The sequence below is a fragment of the Ailuropoda melanoleuca genome, chromosome X (genome assembly GCF_002007445.2).
Source record: "Ailuropoda melanoleuca isolate Jingjing chromosome X, ASM200744v2, whole genome shotgun sequence".
Taxonomy (NCBI): Eukaryota; Metazoa; Chordata; class Mammalia; order Carnivora; family Ursidae; genus Ailuropoda; species Ailuropoda melanoleuca.
Window position 1 is genome coordinate 111165741 of NC_048238.1, and position 9492 is coordinate 111175232.

The 9492-nt window shown below is 59.6% G+C and overlaps 1 protein-coding gene across 2 annotated transcripts in view; it reads right to left on the reverse strand.

The window, feature by feature from the left end:
- The window catches only part of L1CAM (L1 cell adhesion molecule), a 24010-nt gene extending 14524 nt beyond the window's left edge, over positions 1-9486 (reverse strand). For both annotated transcript variants that reach the window (XM_034649421.1, XM_034649420.1), the window contains exon 1: positions 9427-9486. The gene's annotated coding sequence lies outside the window, so the exon portion shown is untranslated. The remainder of the gene's footprint in view (positions 1-9426) is intronic.
- Between the last annotated feature and the right edge of the window lie 6 nt (positions 9487-9492).

Sequence of the window (9492 nt, forward strand, 5' to 3'; positions counted from 1 at the left end):
CCCCCGCCCCGCCCCCCTGCTGGCTGGCTCCCCCGTCCCTCCCTCCACCGCACCTTAGAGGGAGAAACCTAGAAGAGTCTTAGCACTGGCTAGACCTCCAGGTTGCCTTTCATTCCCTTTCTCCTCTGTCTGTGCCTTCAGCGCCAGCTGCTTCTCCAGCATCAACTTGTTGCCCCAATCAGCTCCCCTGGGCATGCCACAGGCCACTCTGTGCATGAGTGTGGATGGGCATGTAGCCAAATATGCACATTAGTATTTATATGGCTGGGTGTGTGCGTGCGGGGGCACATTTGCATATGTCTTCTCTGGGAGGGGAGCGCACTCACAAGTGGGTATGTGTCTGGGAGAATCAATGCATGGGTCTAGATAGCTGCGTGTGCACACTGGAGCACGTGTGTCTTCTCGTGTATATCTGTGGGGATGAATCCTCACATCTGCTATCTCTGTGTGTGCACACAAGCATGGGTGAGCGTGTATGTAGAGAACTCTTGTCAGTCTCATTGCTGTGGGTTTCAGAGCCAACTGATCGCTGGGTGCTGTTCAGGTCTAAAAAGCTGGTGGGGGGCAGTGGGATCTTGGGAAGTGGGGACAGGGAAGGGAAGAAAGGGGCCCAGGAAGGTGGCATTTCACAGAACGGTTTGAGGAAATGGAAGAAGGAGGAAGGAAGCCTGACCTCAAGAAGTGGCAGGAGAAAGGGAAGTAGGAAAGCACCTCTCCTCTGTCTCTCAGGCTCCTGGGGGGGCAATAGAAGTGACTATGGCCTTTCCCCTTCCAGATGCAGCAAGTCAGGATCAAGGGGAGCTCTGGGACAGTGTTTCTGTCACCTCTCAAGTGTCTGGCAGGCCCAGGTCTTTTGCTGAGTCTTCGGGCTCAACTGCTAGATGTGTCCACCCAAGCCCAAGTGACAGCAGCCATATCCACATTCCACCTGCATTCAAGAAGCCCTGAAGACTGGATGTCCAGGCAAGGGGGGTTTCTCTGCCAATGACTAGAAGAGGAAACACACTCCCAGAAGACAGCTGATTTTGACTCCAAACAGGAAAGGGTATGGGAAAGAGGCAACTAGAGAAAGTGCAGAAGGGGTAAAAGTAGGTTGCTGGTTGACAGAGAGCTTGAGGCTGGAGCTGGGGTCTGGATGCCCTCCCCAAGACCATACTGGACATGTTCACTGTGCCCAGCCAATACCTCAATGAAGGGGGACCAAGCCTCACCCAGAACGATGAAGGGGGGGTAGGGAGGCCTAGAATGCCATGCTAAGGCATCTAGACTCTGTCAGGAAGCAATCAGGAGCCATAAGCTGGTTTTGGGTAAGGTGACCCGAGAAGAGTGTTGAATGCAGCAGACTGGCTGGGGACTAGGTAGGGCAAATGGATGGTGGTGAAGAGCAGGCAGCTTGGAGCTCTCAGACTCCCACATCCAGAACTGGATGAGATGAAGGCCAAGAGAATGACTTAGAGGGCTGAAAGTGGTGAATACATGGCCAATTCCCAATTTGCAAGAACTAAGCTGGGGCCCAGAAGGGAAGAGCAACAGCAGACCTGTTCTGCCCCCACCTTCCCCCACAAAGCCAGTACAAGCAGGGTGGCCCCCAGGCAGCCTTGGCCTCCACTTCAAGGCTGTAGGGAACAGTAGGAGACTCAGATCAGAGGGCAGGCGATCAAACAACAACCTTGGGAGCTCTGAACACTCTAGTCTTCGGAGGGGGAGGGGAGAGAAACCAGTGAGGGCAAGCTCAAAGAAGGGCCTTCCTGCATGGAGGAGGTCTGAGTGCTCCCTTTGCTGGAATGATGATCATTGTCATGGCAGCTCCTCTTTGTCCTCAAAGTCTAGGCTCTCAGAATGGGGCTCAGCATATATACCCCAGGTGTATATGCAGGGTCAATACAATACTTCCAAGCCCTGGTCCCCATTCTCTGCCCCATCCCAATGCCCCACAGTCTCCTGGTATTTGCCACCCAGCTTGCCACTTTCCCGGGCACTCAGACAGGCAGGAGCCAGAAGGTTGAGGCCCCCTGACAGCTGGGAGTGGGCTCTGTCTCTTCCACTCCCACTGCTGCTGGGTCTCTGATCTTTCATCATCCCTCAGGCAATTACAGAGCAAGCAGCTCAGGTTGTCAGCTCAGCAGGCCCCCCAACCCCCATCAGCACCTCCAGGGCCGGGGAGGCACAGAGAGTGCTCCGCAAGCTGGTGTGCAGATGGAGCCAAGGCCACGTCTGCGAGGGCTGGGGACGGGCTGGGGAAGACTGCAGGGTGACAGACAGGGTGAGAAAGAGGCAGGAGGGAGCTGGAGAGGTTGAGAAATGGGGCTGGAGGAGGGAGGACGGGGAATGGGAGACAAAGGATGCTGGACCACCACCACAGTAACCAAGATGGAGAAATCCAGCAACAGGGACTGGCACTGGGGAAAGGGAGGGAGAGATGGCTGCAGTAAGCCCTGATGGGAAATGGTCCAAAGAGCAGGAAGAGTGAGTGGTGTGTGTGCCCATGTGCACAGGCCTAGTGGTGCCTCCTTGGGCGTCCCTGTCCCTTGGGAGGTGTGCCAGGCAAAGGACTGAGAAGGAGGAGGGAGATGGGCCTGAGGAGGGGGGCTTCTTGGGTTTGGAGGTCAGGCTGGACTGACAGGCAGGGCAGAGAGACAAATAGCAGAGAAGCTGTTGAGCCAGGACCACAGAGACAAAGCCCGTGATAGCAGAGCAGCAGGTCCCCAGCCACTTGTGGCACTGGGGTTAGGAGACAGCTGTAAGAGACGATGAATGAGCCACTGCTGGCTGGCCCTCCCGGAGGAGGTGGGGACCCCACAGCGGAGAGGGAGAAGCACTCAGAGGGTCCTGCTACTGCAGAGTGGGCAGCCACCCAGCTAGGGGAAGGTGCCCACACATCCACAGGCACACCGGTGGCTGTCCGGGTGCATGCCTGCACTTCGTGCTGGGGAAACGCATAACAAAGGCAGGCTGCTGGGTCCGGCTGGGAACCCATCCTCCCCATTGCACAGGCAGGAAGAAAGGGCGTGGCAGGCACTGAGACAGACTGTCTGGTCCACTGGGGCCTGCAGAGAGAGGCTCAGGACTCCAGAGGAGCTCTGCCCCTTGCCACGCCCTAGCTAGATTGCTCCCCTTACTCCCTGGGTCCCCTGGGGAGTCCTCTCCTCTGGCCCCCTGTCCTCTGACTGAGAGGAGGAAGACTTGGAAGGTCAAGGAACGAGGCCAGACCTGGGGACACTGCTTTCCTACACACACACACACATACACACACACACTCACACACACACCATGAAACTTCAAGGGTGCCCAGCGTGAATTCCCAGGTCCTGTGTAGAGTCTTCTCTGCCCCTCCCATCTGATAAAAATGCACCTGCTCCCAGGACAAGTAGCGAGAGGGCCCTCCAGCTCAAGGTCTGTTGAGAATGGCAGTGTCCCATGGCCTCGCAGGCCCGGGCAGGGGCAGAGCTGGGGGCTCAGTGCTCCAGGTGTGCAAGATGGTCCGAGTGTGGGTGCGGGGGGAACGGCTACGTGTGGGCACACATGCCTGGGCTGTCCCCCCAGCAGGGCTGGTGGGGGCCTTTGAGCCTGTCAGCGGCGTGTACGTGAGGGCGTGGGTGTCACCTGCACCCCATGCACTGTGTTCCTTTAAGGCTTCTCCTCACCCTCCCCCCCCAGGCTGTGGCTGGCGGGTTTCCATGGAGATGGAGCCCAACTCCCTCCACTGGCAGCCTGGAGGAAAGCCTGCCACAGCCTAATGGGTTATTTATTTATACATAAAGGAGGCTGCTGGGTGGGAGCCCTCACAGGTACCTGCAGGCCTGGAAGTCTTAAAGGATTGCCACCTTGCCCTCTGTGGTGCCCCCCCACCTCATCCCTCCCTAAGGCGCTCCCCAGAGTGAGCCCTCAGCCCCCTCAAGGCTGCAGTCTCCAAGGCAACAACAGCTCACCTGTAATGGACCATTCTCCTTAAAGGATGAGGAAGGGGTGGGGCGGAGGTTAACCCTTCATGGGAGAGCGGGGAGAACATAGAGTCTCCACCGGGGAGGGAAGGGGGGGAGCTCACCATCTGCGGCCAGGACAGTTTTTCTCCACTCCCTCACGTGTGTGTCTCAGTCAGGTGCCCCACTTTATTAAATAAATGCATGGATACCACTTACCACACGCCAGGGACTCTTCTAAGCACTTTTATGTACATCACTCAATTAATCCTTAAAATCTGCCCCTCAGGGAAGGAGGTGCTATCATGAACCTAATTTTACAGATGAAGAAACTGAGGCTCGAGAGCCAGAGCAGTATCCAAGGTCACAGAGCTGGCGTGAACGGACACTCACCAGGGGTGAGCTTCTAGTTAGGGCACAGGTTCCCAAAGCCATCAAACACTACTGGGGGGAGCGGGAGGCAGCTCACCTCTCAGGCACCAGGCATCCCAACATGTGTACCTGCTTACACTCCCAGGGGACCAGGGCCCTGGGCAAGGATGGCCTCCAAGCCGTCCTGCCCCCTAGGGAAGGGCTTATTTGCTAGGCAGATGGCAGGCAAATGTGGGGGGCAGGGAGGGAAATCTTGGGAGAAGGCCACGTGGAAGTAGGATGTGACCCATATCACGCTTCAGCACAGAGCAGAAACCATCCATCCCTAGGCCTTGGGCTTTACATGACCCCCCATCCAAGGACACCAAGCAAGAGAAGGCAAATTCCTTTCCCTATTAGGCTTGGGGACAGACGTTGCAGAAGGGGAAACTGAGGCCCAGTGAAGCAGGAGCCAAGACTCCAGCCTCCCAGACCCCTAGAATGCCAGTGCTATAGCCAAGTTTCCCATACACAGTTGGGGAAACTGATGCCCATAGCCTAAAACCTGTCCCCCTTTACCCCCTCTAAGTCTTCCCTTCAACTCAGGAAAGTGGGCTAAGAACAAGACGAGAATACCCCCCACACACACCTAAGAAATGAACCTGGCACTAGAAGGGGCTTTGGGGACCAGGCTAGAGGGCACAATGTACATCCCATTGCTATGGGCTGGCAGGGCCTGCCTCTAGAACCCGAGGGAAGAGAAGGCAGCAGAGCAGTGGGGGGAAGGTGCCAGGCAAAGAGGAGAGGCAAGAAGCCTCAGCTTGCTGCTCAGATCTGCCAGTCCTGGGACACCTGGCCCAAGGAGGGGGGTAGGGGACGGGCAGGGGGTGCCTAAAAATGGCTCAGAAACTGCCAAGCCCTTCCAGCCCCCTCAGGGCTCCCCAATCCCAAAGGGCTAAAGAGCAGAGGGGGCACAGGAAGCCTGGGGTGGACAATGGAGCTTCTGTTGTCCCCAGGGCCTCAGCATTCCTAAGGCATGAACGCAGGAGGCCAGAGGAGGGTCAGAGGGTACCCCCCCACACAACGGGAAGCCCCATACCACGCATGTCCTGCACCAAGACATGCCAGCCCCCGCTGCCGCCACCATCAGCCCCACCCGTTCCCAGCGCAGGCCCATGGGGCATCTGAGGGGACCCATTTGGGCACAGAAGGATATGTGTGCCCACGCTCTCTCACGAACACAGACAAATGCACACATGCAACCAGATATGTGATCCCCACACATGCAAAGAGGAATACTGGAAGCTGTGCACACAGCCATGTCCAGCCCCGCCCCCATGCAAACGTCCAGCCTGGCTGCCCTCTCCTGGCTCCGAATGCTGTAGACCGGAGAGCTGAGGGAGGGGCTCCTGGGAACTCATCTCCCGCCTTCAGGCTCCTCAATCAGCCTGACATCAAGATGGACAGGCTCCGAAGGCCCCCTTGGCTGAATGCACAAAGCGCAGGACGCTGTCACCTCCTGCCCCACCCAATCCAAGGCTGACAGAGCCGTCCCTGATGGGTTTAGGGCCAGAGGCTGACACGAGTACGACAGTGACTGGGGGCTTCATGACCTCAGGAAAACATGGAGGGCCCAGGCCAGCTCCTGAGGCCCTGGGTGGGGGGCACTGGACAAAGAAAAGCTTCTGGAAAGGCCAGCAGTCCAAACCCTTCCCCTGCAGAGGGACCCTTGCCCCCTCTCTGACCATAGCCTTTAGGAAGCCACAAAGATTCTGTGGATATCTAGGGAGAAGGCAGACTGGCCTTGCTAACACCTGTCCCCCAGTCCTCTGGCTGGTGGCCAGGAGGCGCCTCCTGTCCACCATCCAGGTCAGATGAGGCCCCTACAGGCAGTCTGGGCCCAACCCCAAGCCATGGAGCCCACTGGAGGAGTGCTAGGGACAGCAGAGCTGTCACCCCGGGTGCTGAGGCTCAGAGCTGGGGCAGAGCTCGGGGTGATTGGTATTGGGGCAGGGGAGGAGCGAGGAGACAGACAGACAAAAGCGGAAGCAAAGAGACCCAGCCCAGGGCACCAAGGGGGAGGGGTGGAGCCGGCAGAGGCGGGGGAGGGAAGGAGAGAAGTGGTGCACCCCCGCACAGTGAAACTCAGCTGAGTGGGGAGGGGAAAGGCGATGCCTGGGGGGGGCATGGAGAGCTGAGTGGCTGGCAAGGAGAGCGCAAAGAGGGGCAGGGGAAGCAGAAGGGAGGCGTTCAGGATGGGCCAGGTCAGAGCAAACAGGAGGGGGAAGGACTGGAGGGCAGGGCCTGCTGAGGGCCCATCCCAGTGGGGGCCCCACCCAGGGACCCAAACACAGCCGTCCAAATCGATCTTATGGGAGGAGCAGGCAGGGAAAGACAGAGCCTGCTTGGGACCCTAAAGGGGCGGATCAGACCCCCTGCATCCCCTATTGTCTGAGTCACAGGCTGGGGCGGGGCCCCTGGGACTGCATTCTGCCTGTCATCTCCCCACCTCACACCTGCAGAGGGCAGCCTGGCAGAGTAGGGTGGTTGGCTGAGATGCCCATCTTGGTCGACCTCTGCACAGGACCCCCATCTCTACTCCATTCTCCCCTAGTGCATGCCCTCCCCAAGCCCAGGACAACCTTAGAAACCCATCCCCCTCACCCCAGAACTGTTCAATCTTTTGCCCAAGAAGGGGGTCCAGGAAAAGCTTCCATCACCTTTGCCCTGGTTCTCCTGGAGGCTGGCCTGGCGCTGCGAGTCATGACTGGCAGGGCCTGGCTCGGCCGCTCTGCAAGGCCACATAGCCCTCACTGCTCTCAGGAGTGCCCTTAGACGTTCTTTCCAGTTGCAGCCATTTAGAATGGCACCAGAGACTGTCTCGAAAGGGGCCTTGGAGATGAACGAGAGTCTGCGCCCTCATGTGATAGCCAAAGGGACTGAGACTCAAAGCAGGTAAGAGACTGGGGGGCCCAAGTCACTGGGCTGGGGAATAGCAGGTATGGCACATGCGGCCACCTCCTCCATCCTCCCCAGCCGGTTTTGCCCGAGTGCGTGCCATGGAAGGCACCCGCCCTGGCAGCAGAAAGAGGCTGATTGGAGAACAGCCCACTGGAGTAGATCTCGGACGAGGCCCCTCATCTCTCCTTGCTTCCCTTTTCCCTTCAGAGAGTCACAAAGGAAAAAAGAAAACCAATTCTTTCCCTCTGAGGACAAAGGCGGTGTTGGTCTGGTTTGTTACTGGCTTGTCCATCAGTAGCAGGGAGCCTGGCCCAAGTGGGCACCTGGCAGAGAGCAGCTGCCCAGCGAATGACTGCCCACGCGTCACTGTGGAGAAAGGGGCCCCTGCCGCTTCGGGGCGCTGTGCACCCACTCAGTGCTCTGCAGGGGGACTGGGGGCTGGGCACTGGGGGGAGGAGCCTCTGGGGAGCCGGTGGTAGCAAACCGGGGAGACTGAGGCTAGGGTGTGCTGAGCAGTGATCAGATCACCAGCAATCCTTAATTTCTTTTGTTCTTTTCTGTGTGTCGCAAGCGTACCAGGATAGGCTGCGTTACTTCTGGGATCGCACACACACAGACACAAATGAGTATGAAGGGAAAGAGAGACCAGAATGCAGCAAAGAGAAATGACTAAGAGCCAGGGGACGTTCCCGGTCTCAGCCCTGACACCAACTTGCCTTGTGGCCATCAATAGCCAAGAGCCCCTGAAGGCTGGGGAGCCCGGGGGGTGCACGTGTGGGTGCTGCCTGGGTGCGGTGCCAGGCGAGAGGCTGGGCCAGACTGAGTCCCACCACCTGCGGCAAGGAGCTGGTCAGGAGTTAAGAGGGCCAGACAGGGCCCTGCCCCAGCCACCCCATAAGGGACAAGAAAGAGGAGGCTCGGCAACAGTTCCTGAGAAGAAAGGCTGACTGGCTTATTCACTGTCAGGGCCACGTGAGTCAGCAGAGATGACACTGGGCTGCCCAGAAGCCCCTACCCTTTGGGTGGAGTTAACTGGAAGCAGGGCACTCCTTGGAGGGGGGTGTCAGGCCTCCAACAGCTTGGGGCTGGCAGATGGCCCCGGGCTTGCCTCCCTAAGACAGGCAGTGATGAGCGGGGCTTCAGATCCCTGTAGGGGGCAGCAGGTTGTACTAGGTGCTCTTTGCAACCCCTGCCAACCAAGAGATCCCAAAAGTCTGCCCTGGGGGGGGGAAAGAGGAATTGCAGGCCCCTCCTTTAGCGGAACAGAGACAGAGACTCGGCAACCGGCAAAAGACGTGCGGTGGGCAGGGACAGCGCCCTGAGCATATCGCTTTCCAGAATCCCTGGCCCTTAGCCACTGAGACCCTCCCTCCCTCACCTCTACCCCACAGACCCACATTCAATACCCCTGTGCACTGCCGCACATCGGTAGGCGCCCAGGCTGACCTCACACAGTGCACCCTTTCTTGGCCACGAAATCTTGCACAAACTGAGGCTCCAGACACACCCTGTGCCTCCACGGGAGACCCCGGTCTGGTGCAGGCTTGCAGGGGAGCCCCGGGGAGTCCAGGCTGGGGGTTGGAAAGAAGAGGGAGGAGAACAAAGCCCCCCCTTCGCTCCCCGCCCTCGCCTTGGGGCGGAGGGCCAGGCAGCGCCCAGCCCTGTCCCCACCCCCACCCCCATCCCCATGGCAGGGGCAGCCTAGGCCAACCCCGACAACGCAGGCGGCGGGATCTTCAGCCAAACGGAGCCCTCCACTGGGGAAGAGGTGCAGCCACGCCCAGGGCCACACCCCACGGCGGCCGATGGGGGGGGTCACTCGACCCCCCTTGCGCTCCCTTTCTCACGCGCACACCCATAGGGATGTGCCAACTTCAGCCCCCACCTGCCCGCACAGGCCCTGCCTGACTCCCCGCGTAGTGTCCCTCTCCCGATCGGCATTTTGGGCGTCGCCCAGGTACCCCTCACCTGTCGGGCTCCAGCCCCCGTCTCCTTCCCCCCGCCTGGCTCCGGTCCGTGGGGCTCGGGGCCCGGTGCCTGGCCTGGGTGGGGCTCCAGCCACCCCGCCCGCAACTGCGGGCAGGGCCGTGCGGCGCTCCTAGCTCTTGTCCCCCCACCCCCGGCAGGGCTGAGCCAGGGGGCCGGGGGCGTCGCAGCCGCAGCCGGGGCGCGAGGGCAGGCCTGCCCGGCTTACCTGCGCTGCGGCTGCCGCTCGGGCTGCCCGCCCAGCCTCCGCGCACGCCGGCCTCGGACGCTGCCC